The 21,440-nt window shown below is 38.0% G+C and overlaps 1 protein-coding gene across 6 annotated transcripts in view; it reads left to right on the top strand.

The window, feature by feature from the left end:
* The first annotated feature begins 318 nt into the window (after positions 1-318).
* Positions 319-21,440, top strand: part of LOC110451825 (thrombospondin type-1 domain-containing protein 7A-like) — a 328,653-nt gene continuing 307,531 nt past the window's right edge. For 3 of the 6 annotated variants that reach the window (XM_021500087.1, XM_021500035.1, XM_021500081.1), the window contains exon 1: positions 319-856. The gene's annotated coding sequence lies outside the window, so the exon portion shown is untranslated. The remainder of the gene's footprint in view (positions 857-21,440) is intronic. The other 3 variants (XM_021500099.1, XM_021500117.1, XM_021500108.1) reach the window with 3 other exon arrangements.

Genomic DNA, 21,440 nt, shown 5'->3' with positions numbered 1-21,440 from the left:
CTGCCGTTGCAGCAAGTACAGGTAGGATCATATGACAAATAAAATACAGAAAAATGTTGACAAGAAAATCACTTAATTCATAGCACCTGAAACCAGAAGCATAACAAGTATATACCTGTCTGTGTTTTGTTATTTTAATATACACTGTCATTACACTTTTGTACTGAATATAAACCTTTATATAAAAAAAACAGAAATTGAAAGATGAAGTTATGCATTAACTTATATATAAATGGAATTGCTTTCTAGCTAGTATGACAGTACATCCTTGTAATGGCTGTTACATTGTAGATCCTTATGATGGCTATTAAAGGGTCCAGAACCGGTGAATATCCTCGTACAAGTCTACGTAATTAATTAACTGTCCAGACGAGACATTTACTGCGGACAATGAGGACTTCACGGCCGATTAAGGTGGTCACGGATAATTCCCTGTGTGTGCTCCCTATGGGAACCTCTTGGGTGGATTTACCCGCGTCTTAGCCGTTCCACACACTAATACCTCTGAGTACATGTGTATAGGGGCAGCGTTGCAGTGTGTATATATAAATTCGGCCGTTTGGACAATTGGATAGATTTTTAAACTGGTCTTGTTGGGAGACGTAACCCTTGTGACTTTTTGTCCATAACAGGTTGGATATACATGTTTGTAATTTTAGTATTGATTTCTAGAATCAATCGACTGGAAAGTTTGTAGTGTCAACTCTTACTATAGAGTCTATTGGTAAGATACAGTGCAGACGCCTATAACCCATCACGGGAGTCGCTGATATATTACATATCTAATGCGTTTACGATTTGACTTGGAATATCGCCCTCGTGTGATTTAAACATAGGAGCCGTTTGCTTGTTTATGGTAAGTCTTTATCTAATGTATTGTGTTGAATGTAATGTGTTTTTATGTCGAAAATGAATGCTTACACTGAAGAAGTATGTAATATAATAGGGATATACGTATAGGTTTTGGTCTGGAATGTAAGGGCTAAAATCTTGCCCATTATATAGTATATTTGGGTTAATAGTCATTGAATTCATTTTATAGGGAAAAAGTAATTAGCAGTTATTTGGTTTAATGGATAGTTACATTTTACCAGTATTCCTTACTTTAGAAATTAAATGTTAAATGTGAACATTTAAATAAGGATTCTAATTGGTAAATGGTAGTGACTCAGAAATCAGGATTGGAGTTGTCTAATATATTACAGGGAGTACGTGTCAACGGATTGATAAACAGTAGATAAAGGCATTTGTTTGTGGTCAATTATAGGTAAAGGGGACAAATAAAGGTAACTACCTGTTGATTTTAGGTAGGAAGGGTCAAGGATTTTTTTGTCAGTTGAAGATGAGAATAAACTTTTGTGAAACTATAGTTGAGAAATAGAAAGAACCATTGTGAGACTTGGTGTAGCTATTAAGTAGGAACAATATTGGGACTGGGTGATAAGTACATGTGGCTGAGGAAGTATGTAGTTGAAATTTGGACATGAAAATGAAGGTCATACATATATATCTAGAAATATTTGGAAATTGATGTGGAAATTGGGATGAGTTTTGAGTGTACTAGTAGGTGTCTTACACTCCATACAACCTTAAGATAGGGAGACCAAATGGCACCATTATTATGCAAGTCCTTTTCTATAGATATATTAGATATAAAACACATCTTACAAGTATGCATATTTGAGTATTTGAAATAAAAAATACAAGTAAACAAAATATATAAGTGCTGCTTCATACATTTTTTACCAATATTTATAAACACTGACTCACATGATCAGTAAATAGTTGTGTAGTGTTACACTTATCTCTACCTATATCCACCCAGTTAACTGTTTGCATTAAGGTTAGTTATGACTGATTACTGCAGTTAGGGTCACATTTTTTTTTTTAATTTAGTGACATTAAAAAAACTTTTTTTTTTTATATAAACTTTATTTTATTTTACAACAATTATGACACAAGTTATTTCAACTTATATTAATCACTCTTGTTGGCCCGGTTGTTAGCGTGGGGGGGCTTATTGTGGGAGGAAACCGGAGTGCCCGGAGAAAACCCACGTGGTCGGGCAGGTGACCCCAACCTTTTCACATCCGATCAGGGAATCAAACCCCGGCCGCCTTGGTGAAAGTCAAGTGCACTATCCACTGCACCACCTGACCACCCAATTTAGTGACATTGACCTTTGACCTATGTGACCTTGTGCCAATATTAGTAGAACAAGCTGCACAACATTTTTCTAACCTTGTCCTTTGACCTTGGCTTCTGTGACCTTGGTTGAACTTTTGCGTTAAGAGGTCAGTCATGAACTGCTGTAGCTAAGGACATGCTACTAGGGTTACACAATTTCACATACTAATGCTCCCCTATGGGAACAGCATGTTGCATGACTTTGATGGTTGAAGTTCTTAAGTGTTGGTTTCTTCTTATATGAGAGTTATGCCCCTTTCTAAATCTGCATTTTTGGAGGTAACAGGAGTTATTAGTCTTCGTCCTACATGTTTATTCCTCTCCTACTTTCCATTGTTTTATGCTCTCTTTTCCACCCTCCCACCTCTTTACGTCTTCCTGTCGACATCCTTACTGCCATCGATCAAGTTTATTATCATCTCTCTTCTACCCTCCTACGTACGTGGAGTGGTTTCTTAGCTCCCAGACTTATGGTGTGCATGACTACATTGACACACACACTAACCAGCATATGATGGTGTGCATGACTACATTGACACACACTAACCAGCTATGATGGTGTGCATGACTACATTGACACACACTAACCTGCATATGATGGTGTGCATGACTACATTGACACACACTTACCAGCATAGGATGGTGTGCATGACTACATTGACACACACTAACCAGCTATGATGGTGTGCATGACTACATTGACACACACAAACCAGCTATGATGGTGTGCATGACTACATTGACACACACACTAACCAGCATATGATGGGTGTGCATGACCTCATTGACACACACACTAACCAGCATATGCACTCGTTCCTAGCTATAAGGACATATAGAGGTCACTGTTCCTGATGACTTTATCCTATTTTTACACAAGTCATATTGACTAATATCCATTATTCAGGAGACCTTACCTAAATCCTATTAGTTTCTAGGTATAAGTTGATAAACCTTCAAACGTCTTCTTCAGTGCAGATCACAAAGTGTGAAGACCTTAAATTAGCTAATGAAAAAAATAGTTAGTTTTTTCGACTGTCATTACCTAAGTGACTGGAAAAACTGTATAAGTGAAAGTAGATAACTGAAAAATTAATGAAGTTCTGATATTTCAGATTCATACACCACTGAAAATGTGTGTGATATACATATCTTGAACTTAAAAAAACACTTACTGTTTTTCTATAAGTTCTTTTTCATGATTATTATAATGGCTTTTTTTTTTATCACACAATGGAAACTATTTTAAGAGTAGAGAAATATAAAACTTGTTTTCATTTGAATTTCTTGAGTGGGCGTGACACTGACAGATGCTGATGTCCATTTGTGCGACTGGGTAGACTGGTGGAAATAGCTAGAGTTATGTGATGTTACAAGGTCAGGGTCCTTGTCATCACCATGGTCCTCCTCTGTCGCCTGCTCACTATTGTGTAATAAGTGCTTGTTAAATCCTTGAGGTGAGGTCATTAGGTAAGGACGACAGAAAGCTCCTGTCAGTTGACCATTCCCGCTGTCTTGTATCATTGAGGCCTGTTTTCTTCCTTTAATCAATATTTGTTGTATAGTTGTTCATGTATCATCTTAGATGGTGTCAACCTTTAATTCCCATAAAACGTAGAGGATGCCATGATCTCAACATCTATCATATTGACATTTATCTCGTGTTGTATGATGTGTTAGTTTTTATAAATTATACAAAATGTCCAGATCTGATAACATCTTGTTTGACATGGAAGTGATGTTAATTCTGTGCATTCATTCTGAGTTTTACTTCCCTTGCAGTGAACAGCGTGTTTCTTTATGACATTTTATGGCAGAATTCTGTGAAATTCAGGAATGTGAAATAACACTGGCGTTTTGTGTATCACTGAAAACATTCCAGTGATGTATAGGTCCTTCTCCATACAGATAAAAAACATGGAAGTCACCAAAACTTTGTTCATGTAAATTGTGAGAATGTATCTAAATACAGTAAGCCTTACGAAATGGGATTTACTGTGCTATCAGTAACATGTCGCACAAACTAGGTTTACGAACTGTGCAATGTATTCCAAAATATTAAATTATATTTAAGAAATATGTAAACTTTAATTTGAAATATCAAAATTTAGTACTTTAATGTAGAGCATCAATTTGAATGATCTCATATGGTCTGTTGCCATTGGATCTTGTGCACTCATCAAATCTGATATCTTACCGAATTGATTGAAAATAGTATAATAATAGTAAGTCTTATTGGGCTCACTATCAGTGTCAGTAATTCTTACAGGCGTCACTAGAGGTATACTAGTAACTTTTACAGGTGTCACTAGAGGTATACTCGTAACTTTTACAGGCATCACTAGAGGTATACTAGTAACTTTTACAGGCGTCACTAGAGGTATACTATTAACTTTTACAGGTGTCACTAGAGGTATACTAGTAACTTTTACAGGCGTAACTAGAGGTATACTATTAACTTTTACAGGCGTCACTCGAGGTATACTATTAACTTTTACAGGTGTCACTAGAGGTATACTATTAACTTTTACAGGTGTCACTAGAGGTATACTATTAACTTTTACAGGCGTCACTAGATGTATACTATTAACTTTTACAGGCGTCAATTAGAGGTATACTTTTAACTTTTACAGGCATCACTAGAGGTATACTATTAACTTTTACAGTCGTCACTAGAGATATACTATTAACTTTTATAGGCGTAACTAGAGGTATACTCACTAGAGGTATACTATTAGCTTTTACAGGAGTCACTAGAGATATACTATTAACTTTTACCGGCGTAACTAGAGGTATACTATTGATTTTTACAGGCGTCACTAGATGTATACTATTAACTTTTACAGGCGTCAATTAGAGTTATACTTTTAACTTTTACAGGCATCACTAGAGGTATACTATTAACTTTTACAGTCGTCACTAGAGATATACTATTAACTTTTACAGGCGTAACTAGAGGTATACTAGTAACTTTTACAGGCGTCACTAGAGGTATACTATTAGCTTTTACAGGCGTCACTAGAGATATACTATTAACTTTTACAGGCGTAACTAGAGGTATACTATTGATTTTTACAGGCGTCACTAGATGTATACTATTAACTTTTAAAGTCGTCACTACACAGTATCACAGTGCTCCTATACAATGTAGGTGTCGTACTATTAATATTACTGTCTACATACCTGTTTATAATACATTAGCAGGTCTGGACATATAATGTGTAAATTTGTCTTTTTCATTTAAATTCAAGAACACAATTGTATCCAATGTTTTCAATCCTTTTATTAGTATCCACCTTGCTATAACAGATACATAACTGTTACTGTACAGTGCTATTCAGACAGAAATGTTTCTCTTTTGATAGCAAATGTATGTTTGATTAGGTTGTGTAAATTTGGAGTGATTCTATCTCCATGTAAACAATCCAGGTGAAAGTTTAAATGTATTACATAAGTCTGGTGTGTTTGTGGCTATAAACAGCTTTTGAAGCGTATGTATAAACGGAAGAAACAGCGGGGCAGTCTAAACAACGGGCAGTCTAAACATTGCTTTTCTATTGTACACATTCCGTTCTCCTCAAGAGTAAGAAAGTAGTTCTCATAAAATCTATTTCATGCCGTTCATGTTAAATATTCTGATTTGTCATCAAGGGATTAAACTTCTTTTGTTTAAGTTACTTCAAGGTGTAATAAAGACTGAATACAAGCACCTTGGGCCTTTTGTCAAACAGCTGTCTTTATGACAGGAAAGCATGTGTTAAAAAGGTACACTGAAGTAGATAAAAGTCACAATACTAAGTAATTGTACACACAAATACACAGGTCAGATTATACTGGCATGTTACACATTAATACAGATATACTTAACTGATGATTACATGTCTAATTACACTGACACACTGACTGTTTGCTAATTGTATCAGTCAAACTGGTCCATTTACACTGACACAAAATAACATGTTTTTATCTGTACGCATGGTTATATATATGTAATATCTTTGGTTACTGTCATCATATATACTGTTTAATTATTATTTCGGTAACACTGGTCCAATAATACAATAAAATATATAATTATATTTGCCAAATAGCACTGACACTCAATGATCTGTTCTTATCCACACAGATGATTATTCTTAATAAATTATATAGGCCTCAGTTCCATGAACCTTAAAAGAATTCTTTAGCTCCAGTTTTTCCATAGGAAAGCACTACTGGTATTAGGAAAAAATTGAAGTTAAAAAAATATCATTTTATTTAGGTAATGCTTTCCTATAAAAATCCTAAGTTAATGAATTTAATGAAGAAATGTTCATGAAATTGGGGTCTGAGACAATAATATGTGCTTTTCTGTACAGAGGATTACACTTGATATAAACCAGTACCAAATTTTGCTGAAAACAATCTGATATGTATTCTGTGTTGTAGACACTAATCTATGTGACCGAATCAACTCATTTACATTGTATGTAGAAATACAACATTTACACTGTAAACAAATACAAACGATAGAATTGTTAATTCTCTATAAGAATATTAAATGTCTTACTGGTTTGATTGCTATGTGTCATGAACAACAATAAATCCTTCTAAAATCCTGATTTATCGGTTTGTTGTAGAAAAGATATATCTGTCTGTCATGAATACATAAACAATTTGATTCCTCAGTGGTTCTGGTCCCATCCTAAGATACATATCATATACAAATTCCTCTGAACTAACTGTCTGCATTAAACCATCATTGTATTTCAAACCTTGTTTTAATCACCTCCTCTGCTTACTCTTATTTCCGGGTCTATTCACCAGTGACTACTTGAGAACTTTTATAAGGTGGTCATTTTTTGGCCATTATTTTAGATAACTGATAGGATTTGGTGTTGTGTTTGTGCGATGCCATGTCCTACGGTCACGGACAATTCACAGACACCATACTTACTGATGATAAACCTCAGCACACAGTTAATCTTTGCTCATTAACTCATTCACCCCTGAAATTTCATAAAAAAACTATTCAAACCTTTGAATTGGAAGAGTTCAAATGTGTCTTCAGGGGTAAATGAGCTGAAAATGAGTTTCTGCTGTTGAAAGACATTCGTATAAAATTAGAGCATTTTTTTCAATATCAAACAAGTTTCCATGAATCCCTTAGGGTGTTGTTGTAACGCTTCAATTTAAAAGTGATATGGTTGGTTTAATTATATAAAAATTACAATTGTCAGCATATGTATTGACCATTTACCGTATAGTAGATGTTCAAGGTAGTTTTATAGAACACTTTATTTGAAAGTATATGTATTTTGTATCCACACAAAACATAAGCATTTCCCAGGTACAGCTTGCATCCAATCAGGATAGGATTTGAAAGCATATAAAAAGGCAATACAAAAAACATGACAATAATACTTTCAAATATGAAAAATCAGAAGGTATGAGAAAACAAATCGTGTAACACCTCAAGTAAGACCCTGTACCTAGTGTGCTTCCTTGTATCTCCATTTACAGATGACACCAGTACGTGATGGTCTCCAGTCTACTGATAGGACTCCGTACCTCCTTTATATACAGTCTCCAGTCTACTGATAGGACTCCGTACCACTTTTATATTCAGTCTCCAGTCTACTGATAGGACTCTGTACCCAGTCTCCAGTCTACTGATAGGACTCAGTACCTCCTTTATATACAGTCTCCAGTCTACTGATAGGACTCCGTACCCAGTCTCCAGTCTACTGATAGGACTCCGTACCACCTTTATATACAGTCTCCAGTCTACTGATAGGACTCCGTACCACCTTTATATACAGTCTCCAGTCTACTGATAGGACTCCGTACCACCTTTATATACAGTCTCCAGTCTACTGATAGGACTCCGTACCACCTTTATATACAGTCTCCAGTCTACTGATAGGACTCCGTACCACCTTTATATACAGTCTCCAGTCTACTGATAGGACTCCGTACCACCTTTATATACAGTCTCCAGTCTACTGATAGGACTCCGTACCACCTTTATATACAGTCTCCAGTCTACTGATAGGACTCCGTACCACCTTTATATACAGTCTCCAGTCTACTGATAGGACTCCGTACCACCTTTATATACAGTCTCCAGTCTACTGATAGGACTCCGTACCACCTTTATATACAGTCTCCAGTCTACTGATAGGACTCCGTACCACCTTTATATACAGTCTCCAGTCTACTGATAGGACTCCGTACCACCTTTATATACAGTCTCCAGTCTACTGATAGGACTCCGTACCACCTTTATATACAGTCTCCAGTCTACTGATAGGACTCCGTACCACCTTTATATACAGTCTCCAGTCTACTGATAGGACTCCGTACCACCTTTATATACAGTCTCCAGTCTACTGATAGGACTCCGTACCACCTTTATATACAGTCTCCAGTCTACTGATAGGACTCCGTACCACCTTTATATACAGTCTCCAGTCTACTGATAGGACTCCGTACCACCTTTATATACAGTCTCCAGTCTACTGATAGGACTCCGTACCACCTTTATATACAGTCTCCAGTCTACTGATAGGACTCCGTACCTCCTTTATATACAGTCTCCAGTCTACTGATAGGACTCCGTACCACCTTTATATACAGTCTCCAGTCTACTGATAGGACTCCGTACCACCTTTATATACAGTCTCCAGTCTACTGATAGGACTCCGTACCACCTTTATATACAGTCTCCAGTCTACTGATAGGACTCCGTACCACCTTTATATACAGTCTCCAGTCTACTGATAGGACTCCGTACCACCTTTATATACAGTCTCCAGTCTACTGATAGGACTCCGTACCACCTTTATATACAGTCTCCAGTCTACTGATAGGACTCCGTACCACCTTTATATACAGTCTCCAGTCTACTGATAGGACTCCGTACCACCTTTATATACAGTCTCCAGTCTACTGATAGGACTCCGTACCACCTTTATATACAGTCTCCAGTCTACTGATAGGACTCCGTACCACCTTTATATACAGTCTCCAGTCTACTGATAGGACTCCGTACCACCTTTATATACAGTCTCCAGTCTACTGATAGGACTCTGTACCTCCTTTATATACAGTCTCCAGTCTACTGATAGGACTCCGTACCACCTTTATATACAGTCTCCAGTCTACTGATAGGACTCCGTACCACCTTTATATACAGTCTCCAGTCTACTGATAGGACTCCGTACCACCTTTATATACAGTCTCCAGTCTACTGATAGGACTCCGTACCACCTTTATATACAGTCTCCAGTCTACTGATAGGACTCCGTACCACCTTTATATACAGTCTCCAGTCTACTGATAGGACTCCGTACCACCTTTATATACAGTCTCCAGTCTACTGATAGGACTCCGTACCACCTTTATATACAGTCTCCAGTCTACTGATAGGACTCCGTACCACCTTTATATACAGTCTCCAGTCTACTGATAGGACTCCGTACCACCTTTATATACAGTCTCCAGTCTACTGATAGGACTCCGTACCACCTTTATATACAGTCTCCAGTCTACTGATAGGACTCCGTACCACCTTTATATACAGTCTCCAGTCTACTGATAGGACTCCGTACCACCTTTATATACAGTCTCCAGTCTACTGATAGGACTCTGTACCTCCTTTATATACAGTCTCCAGTCTACTGATAGGACTCCGTACCCAGTCTCCAGTCTACTGATAGGACTCCGTACCTCCTTAATATAAAGTAAAACTTCAATATAATGCCCCTTGTTTCATTGGCCACCTCGTTTACCTCCAACATATTTCAACATCCCTTTTCTTTTTTTGAAGAACTTCTTTATACATTTCCCTCATTTTATTACCAAACCCCTTTATAATGCCATCTTTGACACGGATGGTGGCAGTATAATGAGGCTTTACTGTGGATTAGACCCAGTGGCCATTGTAGTTTCTCTCTACAGAAAGCTTGGGTTATTGTAGAAAAGCTGGAGTTATTGTAGAAAAGCTGGGGTTATTGTAGAAAAGCTGGGGTTATTGTAGAAAAGCTGGGGTTATTGTAGAAAAGCTGGGGTAATGTGAGACTATAGGAGCCATTAGAAGGATGGTGTTACGTTAAATTGTACAGCGGTTTACTCGGATGAGTAAGGACATTGTGAACAGTTTGTACCTATTTGTTGTTCATTGAGGATTAGGTTCAAACCTCCGTAAGATGATATTCTTGATATTTTCCCGATAAAATGACTCAAAACACCCACAATGGATTTAAGTAGACTGGACCATGATGTTGAAAGCTGTGTTACACTTCAGCTGTGATAACTTACCTTTTTCCCCCTTTTTTTTAACCTCTCCATCTCTATTTATCAATCAAGTGTTAGAAAATCTCACAATTTTTGCATTTAGAAGGTGTCATATGAGACAGTGATAAAACGTCGAAAAATTGTGATTGGGAATTGAGACATTGTGAAACAAACCATGTGTACAAATTTCAAAAAGAAAATTCTTGAAGCACTACTCAATCGGATGTGGTTTTTCTGTTCAGTGTTTTGTGATTATACACTTCAGATTTTCAGATTATGATCTCACACTTTGATCTGGTTAAGGGTGGGAGTCTATCCTTGTGGTTGTAACCCAGTCCTTTGCATTGCCTGTCCCCCGTGTGGTTGTTACTAAGTCATTGATGTCGTTTGTCCCTCCTGTCCCTCTGTGGGGTTGTAGCTTTGACCAGTGTGTGTGACCTGTCCCTCGTGTCCCTTCCTGGGAATGTAACCCAGTCAATGGTGTTACCTCCCCTCATGTCCTTGCCTGGGGTTGTAACTTTGACCAGTGTGTGTGACCTGTCCCTCGTGTCCCTCCCTGGGGTTGTAACTTTGACCAGTATGTGTGACCTGTCCCACGTGTCCCTTCCTGGGGTTGTAACTTTGACCAGTGTGTGTGACCTGTCCCTCGTGTCCCTCCCTGGGGTTGTAACCTAGTTGTCTGTGTTCCCTATGTATAATTACACAGGAAACATCTATGTTAATGTTGTTTTTGTGCTAGCATTATTGGCAGTATAGAACAGTTCATGAGTTGTACTCTGTAAGTTGTATCTATTACTAAATCTTAAATGTGCAATCACCTGCGTGTTACTGTTATACATTTATCCTTTTATAAACATCGCCTATAACCCTCCGTAGTACAGTCCCCTTTTTGCCTGTGGCAGTATTCCGGACAACTAAATCTTTATAGACAGGTTTTTGTACTTGTATTTTCCCTACACAGTCGGGTGTTTTCACAGGTATTCCGTCTGTACAGGTGTACTAACTATATATTGATAGGTTATCTATACAGGTGTTCTTTCTGTACAGGTATTCTGTTTGTACAGGTGTTCTCACTATATACTGGTAGGTTATCTATACAGGTGTTCTTTCTGTTCAGATATTCTGTCTGTACAGGTGTTCTCACTTTACACAGGTAGGCTATCTGTATATGTGTTCCTTCAGTACAGGTATTTTGTCTGTACAGGTGTTCTCACTATATACAGGTTGGTTATCTATATATTTGTTCTTTCTGTACAGGTATTCTGTCTGTACAGGTGTTCTCACTATACATAGGTAGGTTATCTATAAAGGTGTTCTTTCTGTACATGTCTTCTGTCTGTACAGGTGTTCTCTCTATACAGGTGTCTCTATATACAGGTAATTCATCTATATAGATGTTTTGTCTGTAGAGGTTTTCTCTCTTCACATCTTGTTTCTCAAGAAAGGTTGTCAACTCCATACAGTGATGGATGTGAATCTGGTCCTGTATTCATAAAACTGTTCTCCTGCTCTGGCTGAAGTTATGTGCAAAATCATATTGCTTGTTACTCAAAGAGATCTTGACAGGTTGAGAAAAGTAAACACAACATTGGAATAGTGACTTTGAGTTACTAGTCAGTTATGTTAAGGACTATTGAAATGATTTGAATTTAAATATCTACAAGTTCTCATTTGAAGTAGTATTTGAGCTTGAGCACAAAACTCCCATTAGACAGCAGGTCTCTCACGACTCGTGGTCGCTCTAGAAAGGCAGTTGTCTTGGACTGATCTTTTATGGTGGTCTCTTCAGACAGGTCCATTATGACTGATTTCTCATGAATGGAGGTCTCTTAAGACAGGTTTATCAAGATGACTAGGTGGTTTCAGTTTTGTTGGAGGTAAGTGTGTAGCGGAACTGGACTGGGTCGATCGTCGAGGTACGTGTGTAGCGGAACTGGACTGGGTTGATCGTCGAGGTAAGTGTGTAGCGGAACTGGACTGGGTCGATTGTCGAGGTAAGTGTGTAGCGGAACTGGACTGGGTCGATTGTCGAGGTAAGTGTGTAGCGGAACTGGACTGGGTCGATCTTCGAGGTAAGTGTGTAGCGGAACTGGACTTGGTCGATCGTCAAGGTAAGTGTGTAGCGGAACTGGACTTGGTCGATCGTCAAGGTAAGTGTGTAGCGGAACTGGACTTGGTCGATCGTCAAGGTAAGTGTGTAGCGGAACTGGACTGGGTCGATCTTCGAGGTAAGTGTGTAGCGGAACTGGACTTGGTCGTTCGTCGAGGTAAGTGTGTAGCGGAACTGGACTAGGTCGATCGTCGAGGTAAGTGTGTAGCGGAACTGGACTGGGTCGATCGTCGAGGTAAGTGTGTAGCGGAACTGGACTGGGTTGATCGTCACTGACCAGGTATCTCATTTGGTAGAGCGTGCGTCTAGAGTTCGGAGGGTCTGGGTTTGATCCCTGGTATGGTCCCGCGTTTTTCTGCTCCTATTTCATTTGGTGCCAGTGACCAACCCTTGTTTCAAGTACTAGCTGAATGCTTGACAAGGGGATACCTGAATCCGGGTTGTAAATAGTGCTGTCTTCAGGGGCGAAGGAATGTAGCAGAACCGGACTGGGTCGATTGTCGGCAACAAGGTAGCTCAATTGGAAGAGTGTCCGTCTAGAGTTTGTAGGGTCCTGGGTTCAAAACCCGGCCTGGCCGTGCATTTTTCTGCTCCTATTACAAGTGTTCTTTCTGCTGTGACAGGTAGTCTCTCTATGAAGGTAGTCTCATGACAGAAAACAATGCCTTTGTATACTGTTTACCACCATTTTGTTATCATATGATTTTATACTTTGATAAAAAATACTTCCCATCAGAGAAATACAATACAAAAAACAAATAGATCTGTTATCGGGAAGAGTTTTCACACCTTCACCTGTTATAAACCTGTGTTCATTATAAACACTCCTACCTGGAATGTTGACCTTCTATTATGTATGTGAAGACGTTTGACCTTGGGATTGTTTCATCGTTAACAGATACCATCATGATGTACTCCCAGTGTCACAAATAGAACAAAATGCTGTCAATCATCTCGGACCTAAAACCAACAGTTTTTGAGTAAATAGTGCTGAAACCCGATAGAGTCGTCTTTAGTGTTTGTAGATCACATGATATCACACGGTGCCATGCATATAATTTGAAAAGGATGATGGACTGTTAATGACATAGTTATTATCAGATTTAACGGCACCTCAAGCTCTTACAGGTATGGAAACATGTCATTAATTGGTGTCCTTAAATATTCAGTAGTTGTAATGGACCTACAATTATATACCCAATTTTTCCAGACTGACCACCAGACTTGAATGGTTTATGAGGTGGCCTATTTTTTTCGTGGCCTTGACCACTGATTTTATTGTGACTGGTACGTAGCTCTACAGAAGGGGCGTCGTCCAGAGATGTCTTCAGAGATGTCCATAACGAACATATTGGTATTGATATGTTACAGAAGCTGTCATCCCTAGTGTGTTGAAATAAAAATAAAACTATACTGCGCGCATGGTCATCTTTATAGAGCAAAAACATATTTTTCTGTTGTAAAAATACAATGAACATTAATTTCAACTGCCTAGGACATACAATTTTTACCTGCATACAGTAACACTTATTAATATTGTCGCCATTACACAGTAAACATAATATTACGTCCATCAGAATTTTAATGAGAAAAAGCGGTTTTGGAAAGGGTATCGATATATAAAAGAACTGTTAACAAAGGTTGAAAATATGTCAGTCATGAACATGGTGGCTACTGAAACAAGGTACAAAATGTCGAGTTCTTGTATCCCTGAATTACTGAAAGTATCTTGTTAACTGTTGGGTAGCTTCCCCTGAAGGGATCGTCATTAATAACATTGTGTGTGTTAATATATTGCACTAGAGACTCTATAGGTATTGTCTTAAATAGGGCGTTTGCTGAATATATATAGCTTAAATACTAACTAGTCAACACCACAATTCTGTCTTTCGAAGCTATCCCTACTTCAGAGTGGTCTTATAGAAAGATTGTCTGCTGTAAAAATTTATAAAAATATCATTATAAAAAATATTAAAGGTAATTACCTGGTGTTCTCAGTGAGTTGTAATATTTTATTTAGAAAGTAAAGCTATTATTATCTGAGAACCTCACATTTCTACTCAATTCTCTGCCACATTTATTGAAATAAGTATGCAGGTTCTCAATGAAAAGGGTGGGCACATATGACATTGAAATATTTCTTAGGAGGGTCCCTCTCTGAAAATAATAGTGAATATTGAAAAAACTTTTTTTTAGGTAATAATAGGTTTACCATAAGACCATTAATAGATAATTATACAATTGACATAATAGTAAAATCACATCGAGAATATGAACCAAACCGACAAAACATGTTGATCAATAGTTTGACGTGACTATAGGTAAGTTATGCCCCTAGAAGAAACGTACAAGTCTTTAAAATGTTCTTTATGAAAGTACTGTAATTTCTGTTTTTTGCTCTGAAAGCATTGTATATTTTTTTCAACTACAAAAACTATTTTGTTTGTTTAGTTCGGTATGCTGGTAAAGGGACACCTCACCTAATGGTTCGAATGAGGACACTTCCCAAACATTTCAACAGACAAGGTTCTAGTTGATAACAAGTGCAAGGACACTTTTAAGGCTTGCTATTGATGAATCAGTCCTTGTTAATTGCTTCATTATGTACTAAAACCAATTAGAGTGAGACAGTGTAATTGGTACCACTCAATAGGTTATATTACATCAGTGAAAAGTAACGATTTGTTTGAGAAAACACATATGGATATTGATTTAAAGTCCAGCAATGATGAGGTTCACATTTTAGATTAAAAATGCAGAGATGCAGTTAGCAAATCAATTAATATTCTGGTAATGATGAGGTTAGCACATTGGTTAATAATGAGGCAAATGTGATGTTAAACTTTAGTTAATATCCTAGACAGTTTTCTTCAGGTTGGTAAGATTGAATTGTAGACAGGTTTTTTGCAGCACAACCAGCATAGTTTTTATTAACAATACTACAGCACTGCTATAAATAGTCTAGTGTCTCCCGTCAAGGCCAAATTGTTCAAGAAATGGTCAGTGATGGATTTGACCAACCATATTGCACACCATAGATACCACCACACCATAGATACCACCACACCATAGATTCCACCACACCATAGATACCACACCATAGAGACCACCACACCATTGATTCCACACCATCCATAGATACCACACCATAAATACCCCCACCCCATTGATACCACACCATCCATAGATCTAGATACCACACCATAAATACCACCACACCATCGATACCACCACACCATAGATACCACCACACCATTGATACCACACCATCCAACCAGCCGTAACACTAAATACCACCACACCATCGATACCACCACACCATCGATACCACACCATAGATACCACAAACAGCATACAATGTCCTTCCTGGACACCCTACTGGTAAAGAAAGAGGATAAAACTGTGAAGGCATCGCCTGTAGAAAAAATACACCATACAGACAAATATCTTAACTTCAAGTGTCGCTCTCCTTTTCATCAGAAATTCTGCATAGCACGCACATTGCTCAACAGGACAACATACAAGGGCAGAATCACATCGATGGTGCAATGAAAGCCTGTGGCTATATGGTATGGGCCCTCTAAAGGGTACACAATCAGTGTCAAAGTAAGGAAAAGACCAGGAAAAGACCAATCAAGGATAAAAACAACAAAGAAAGGTCAGGTCGTCATCCCGTATAAAAAAAAGGAAAAAATCCAAAACCATCCAGAGGATAGATCATGGCCATGGCATAGCAGCAGCCTGAATCCTGTCAAGACTCTTTATAATATCCTAGTTCACCCAAAGTATAGAACACCTGAAGAAAATGTAGCAACATGCATGTACAAAATTGGATGCAAGAGCTGTGACACATCCTATATAAAATAAACTGGAAGGCGATTCCGGTTTCGACTTGGTGAACATGGGAAAGATTCATATGACCAGAAAGTTCCAGATCAGTGAATCGGCAATCATAAACCATGCCTACCAGCAATGTCATTTCTACTGACTGGGCAACTCCAAGGCATGGACAGAGACAGCAGTCTGTTCAAGCGGCAGATGAAGGAGGCAATCTGGATACGCTTCAGTGGGCCAGTTCTGAACCGAGATGAGGTGGTTCTTAGCTCTTACATATCTATGACAAGGTATTAAACAATGCATAGCCAAATTAGATTGCCGGTTTGATTCGTCATTTCGTACATGTGTAGCAACTAAGTGCACAAACACTTATGGCATAGCCAAAACAACATCAGTTTTATATTGCCAACTCCTACATATTTAACACCTTTGTGTACATATATGCTTCACTGGTCATTTGTCTGATGAAGGTGACAGGGTACGTACCATTCTAGCCATCAAAAAACATGAAGTCAAGAAACTTAACACATAAAAGCTTACAGGTGGTGCTACATAAAACCTTTCTGCAGCTTTGGTTTAATGATCGGGTACTGATGAGGTTAAGACTTCGTTAGAAGACAAGCAATAATGAGGTTAATTACCACAAGAAATAGCCTGGGTTGACACAAAGTGTACGTTTTGAATTAATTCCTGTTTTACAAAAGATCTTTTAAGCAGGTAAGAAAACATAATAATCGTGAATTGACTTTGACAGTATTTGTTAAAAGGTTGTTGTAGACTTACTGAATTCAGATTCCATTAAACAGACTTAATCATTATGATAACATGACGGGTGTGTATGATATGCTACATGATTCTTCTGTGTACTGTAATAGTGATTGGTCAAACCTATTTAACAACGTTGTTATAAGTTGTTCTGTCAGTGTATGTGCCAGTATGTACTAATGTCACCAGCCGTAACACTTGTCTACAGCCAGTTCAACCCCCACATTACAGTTATCTTCGATTGAATTAATCCTAGACATTAAATTTACCCAATAACAAACATTTTATCAGACGGTTGTCACACACAAGCAGTTATTAGCTGTATCATTGTGCCTCTGTCAAGGTTAAGTCGCTGACAGCCGAGAGATTTTTCTGCTAGATTTCCTTCATTTTTATGTGAATGCCAAAATATTTTTTCGTGATTGACACGTTGGTTACTGATTGTAACATTACGGTGTTATTATGTGGGATATGACAGCAGCCCACACAGTAAGATTAGTCCTTTATAGCCACTTCATAGTCGAAACATTTAACTTTCAAAATTTAAAGGTCAGATTTTGTTTCTTTCTGAAAAACATTGTTTGAAATTGTGTAGATAATTTTTATGCTTATATAAATGCCATATTTTCAGTATTAAATCCTATAATTTGATTAATTCAATAAGTACATGTATCACGTTTTTATATACCAGATCACTGGTGCATTCCTTGTTAGTTCAGCTAAGTTCAAAGCACTTTTTACACAAGAGTTTCTTGTTTATAGCAGCCTCAGTGCAGTAGCTTGTAGATCATACAATTTATGTTTTATTACGGTCCTGCAGCAAAACAAGTGCAGACTGTAAATGTATTAGATGTCTTCAGGATATGTCACTCAAGAACAATAAAGTCTGCCACATAATTCACTGTCACAGAGAATTGTATTTGATACTAATCTAGTTCACCCACAAAATATGCTTAAAATCTATAATTGTCCAAAAAACATTTATTAAAAAAATATTGATTACTTTTAGTCTCAGAACAAAATATGCTAAAATCTATGATTGTCCAAAAAAGCTGATAGCTTGTAGAGAAGAGATTTTCTATAAGAAAATACTGCTCTCATTACTTCAATTAAGTCTTCAGAGGTCCTGACGACACACAGATGGAATGGTCAGCGTACTTCTTGGAAAATCAATTGAAATCCACTCGCCTCTCGTCCTCCTAAGATAACAGGGTCCTACAGAGGATAAATAATATATTGGATAAGTGGCCCGTACTTGACACATTTCCCCCTTACATCAACTATTTATCGTCCAATGAAGACAGGGAAATTTAATTTTGTCTGCCAGCGTCAGTCGGTGTCTCTTGGCATTTTCATCAGACCTTTATTGACCAACCCCGTTATGTATATGTAGACTTGTGTGATTTATACGGAACCAGGCATGCAACTGATGTCTGTGTGATCACTTTTTCACGGGGTAATGCTCTTACCAGCGTTTTTTACACTTTATATTTTGCCAACCTAGTAAGCTAGTGGACATAGCTTCAGCATAATTTCTTTTCAAATGTAATACATATTCAACATTGGACGTAGGTGCAATGAGATTCAAGGTTGTAGAAATTAAAATTCTGGATCACACGTGGTTATCATCGAGTAAAGAGCTTTAAATGTCATCTTCTTATTGTCACAGTGTCACAAGTCTGGTTATTGTCACTTTGTCATGAATTTGGTTATTGTCATTGTGTCATAAGTATGGTTAATGTCACAGTTTCGTAAGTCTGATTAATGTCACTTTGCCATAGTTTTTAGTTGTTGTCAGCGTCAAAAGTCAGATTATCGTGTCTTTGCCATGAATTTGGTTATTTTGCCATACGTCTGGTAATTGTCACAGTGTCACAAGTCTGGTTATTAACACAGTGTCATTAGTCTGGTAATTGTCACAGTGTCATAAGTCTGTTAATTGTCACAGTGTCATAAGTCTGGTAATTGTCACAGTGTCATAAGTCTGGTAATTGTCACAGTGTCATAAGTCTGGTAATTGTCACAGTGTCACAAGTCTGGTTATTGTCACAGTGCCACAAGTCTGGTTATTGTCACAGTGTCACAAGTCTGGTTATTGTCACAGTGTCACAAGTCTGGTAATTGTTGCAGTGTCATTAGTCTGGTAATTGTCACAGTGTCACAAGTCTGGTAATTGTCACAGTGTCATAAGTCTGGTTATTGTCACAGTGTCACATGTCTGGTAATTGTCACAGTGTCACAAGTCTGGTTATTGACACAGTGTCATAAGTGTGGTTATTGTCACAGTGTCACAAGTCTGGTTATTGTCACAGTGTTACAAGTCTGGTTATTGTCACAGTGTCAAATGTCTGGTTATTGTCACAGTGTCACAAGTCTGGTAATTGTCACAGTGTCACAAGTCTGGTAATTGTCACAGTGTCACAAGTCTGGTTATTGTCACAGTGTCACAAGTTCGGTAATTGTCACAGTGTCATTAGTCTTGTAATTGTCGCAGTGTCACAAGTCTGGTAATTGTCACAGTGTCACAAGTCTGGTAATTGTCACAGTGTCATAAGTCTGGTTATTGTCACAGTATCACCTGTCTGGTAATTGTCACAGTGTCACAAGTCTGGTTATTGTCACTTTGTCATTAATAAGGTAATTGTGACAGTGTCATGTATTAAGTAACTGTCACTGCATTAAGAGTCTAATGTAGAAATAAACAGCTTACTATTTAGCATCACAACAAACTACCAAATAGTATTATTCTTATTAACCTCACCAATATTGTGGTATGTAACAACACCATTGCGATTTAATAGGTGTGGTGGGCCTTCATCAGCCCTTAGTGACTCAAATTGTTGATGGGTTGTAAAACAACACAATACTTTCTTTTTTATTGATACTAGTTTGTCCTCAGAGAATTGACCAGATGATGTCCCTATATATATATATAAGGTAGTGCCCCCTGGTGGTAATGACAGTGTTTAACCACCGCTCTGTATTGGTAATAGTTGTAGGAGGAGAAATCCATTTTTCAATTGATGGCGACATTTTCAACATTAAAGTGATTCATTGCCTGAGTTAAGGTATCAACGGGAGCAGACAATCTATAGTCTCTATATCCAGTTTACGGGTACTTGAGTTTTGAGACCAACACCTTACAATTACATACTCCGCTGGGGCTGAATGTTGATCGACATTCAATTCCACTTGACAGACACCGTGGTAAAAAAAGCAGGTCATTAGTAAATCACTCGAGGGTCAAGCTGATGAAATAGAATTCTTGACCCTGCATTATCCATGTTGAATGTTTAAAACCTTGACCTTTTACATGTTATGTTGTGTCCTGGGCCTGCCCCATTTGGCTATGTTGCCCTCAGGCCTTAACACTTGTTTTATAACAATGTATTTTGTTGTCCTGTGGCCTACTTGGTTTTACTACATTCATGTTTTGTTGATAAAAGACAGGCCTACTCCATTTTACTAGATGCATTTTTTTGTCCTCATCATCAGCACCGTTCAAACCGGTCAGGGCCGGATGGGCAAATCTCAAACCTCAGAATGTGATTCTAAAATAGCTAAATGTTTCTGCAAGCCTTTGGTTTGACAGATTATTCCTGGGGTTGAAATTTGCCCTATCTTGCCCCCAAGGGTTGATATTCCATTAATCTGTCACAGGCTAGGTATGATAAAAACACTTATAAAAAATGGCATACATTCTATTATGAAAAAAATAGTTCAAGGATAAAATGGCTATTGAATAACTTTATATTGCATAAAGTGATTACAGTTTGAAATCTCAAATTAGGAAATGATTACCATGTAAATATTTTGTCATTATACAACACGACGAGCCATCAATTAAAATCTGACACAACTCGGTTAAATAGCATGGTAAGCTTCTTAGTCTAACTTGGCTGACTTACGGATATAATCCTTCGGGTACGTGTGTATCATGATATACACTTCAATAATGACATTCCTCCCAGTTAATTGAACCTGTACCGTCGTTCTATCCCCTTCAGTCACCTGAACCTGCTGTTCTGTCCCCTTCAATCACCTGAACCTGCTATTCTATCCCCTTCAGTCACCTGAACCTGTTGTTCTGTCCCCTTCAGTCACCTGAACCTGCTGTTCTGTCCCCTTCAGTCACCTGAACCTGCTGTTCTATCCCCTTCAGTCACCTGAACCTGCTATTCTATCCCCTTCAGTCACCTGAACCTGTTGTTCTGTCCCCTTCAGTCACCTGAACCTGCTGTTCTGTCCCCTTCAGTCACCTGAA

The sequence above is a fragment of the Mizuhopecten yessoensis genome, unplaced genomic scaffold (genome assembly GCF_002113885.1).
Source record: "Mizuhopecten yessoensis strain PY_sf001 unplaced genomic scaffold, ASM211388v2 scaffold673, whole genome shotgun sequence".
NCBI classification, from domain to species: Eukaryota; Metazoa; Mollusca; class Bivalvia; order Pectinida; family Pectinidae; genus Mizuhopecten; species Mizuhopecten yessoensis.
Note: the sequence above shows the minus strand (reverse complement) of the source record. Positions and strands in the feature narration are given on the sequence as shown.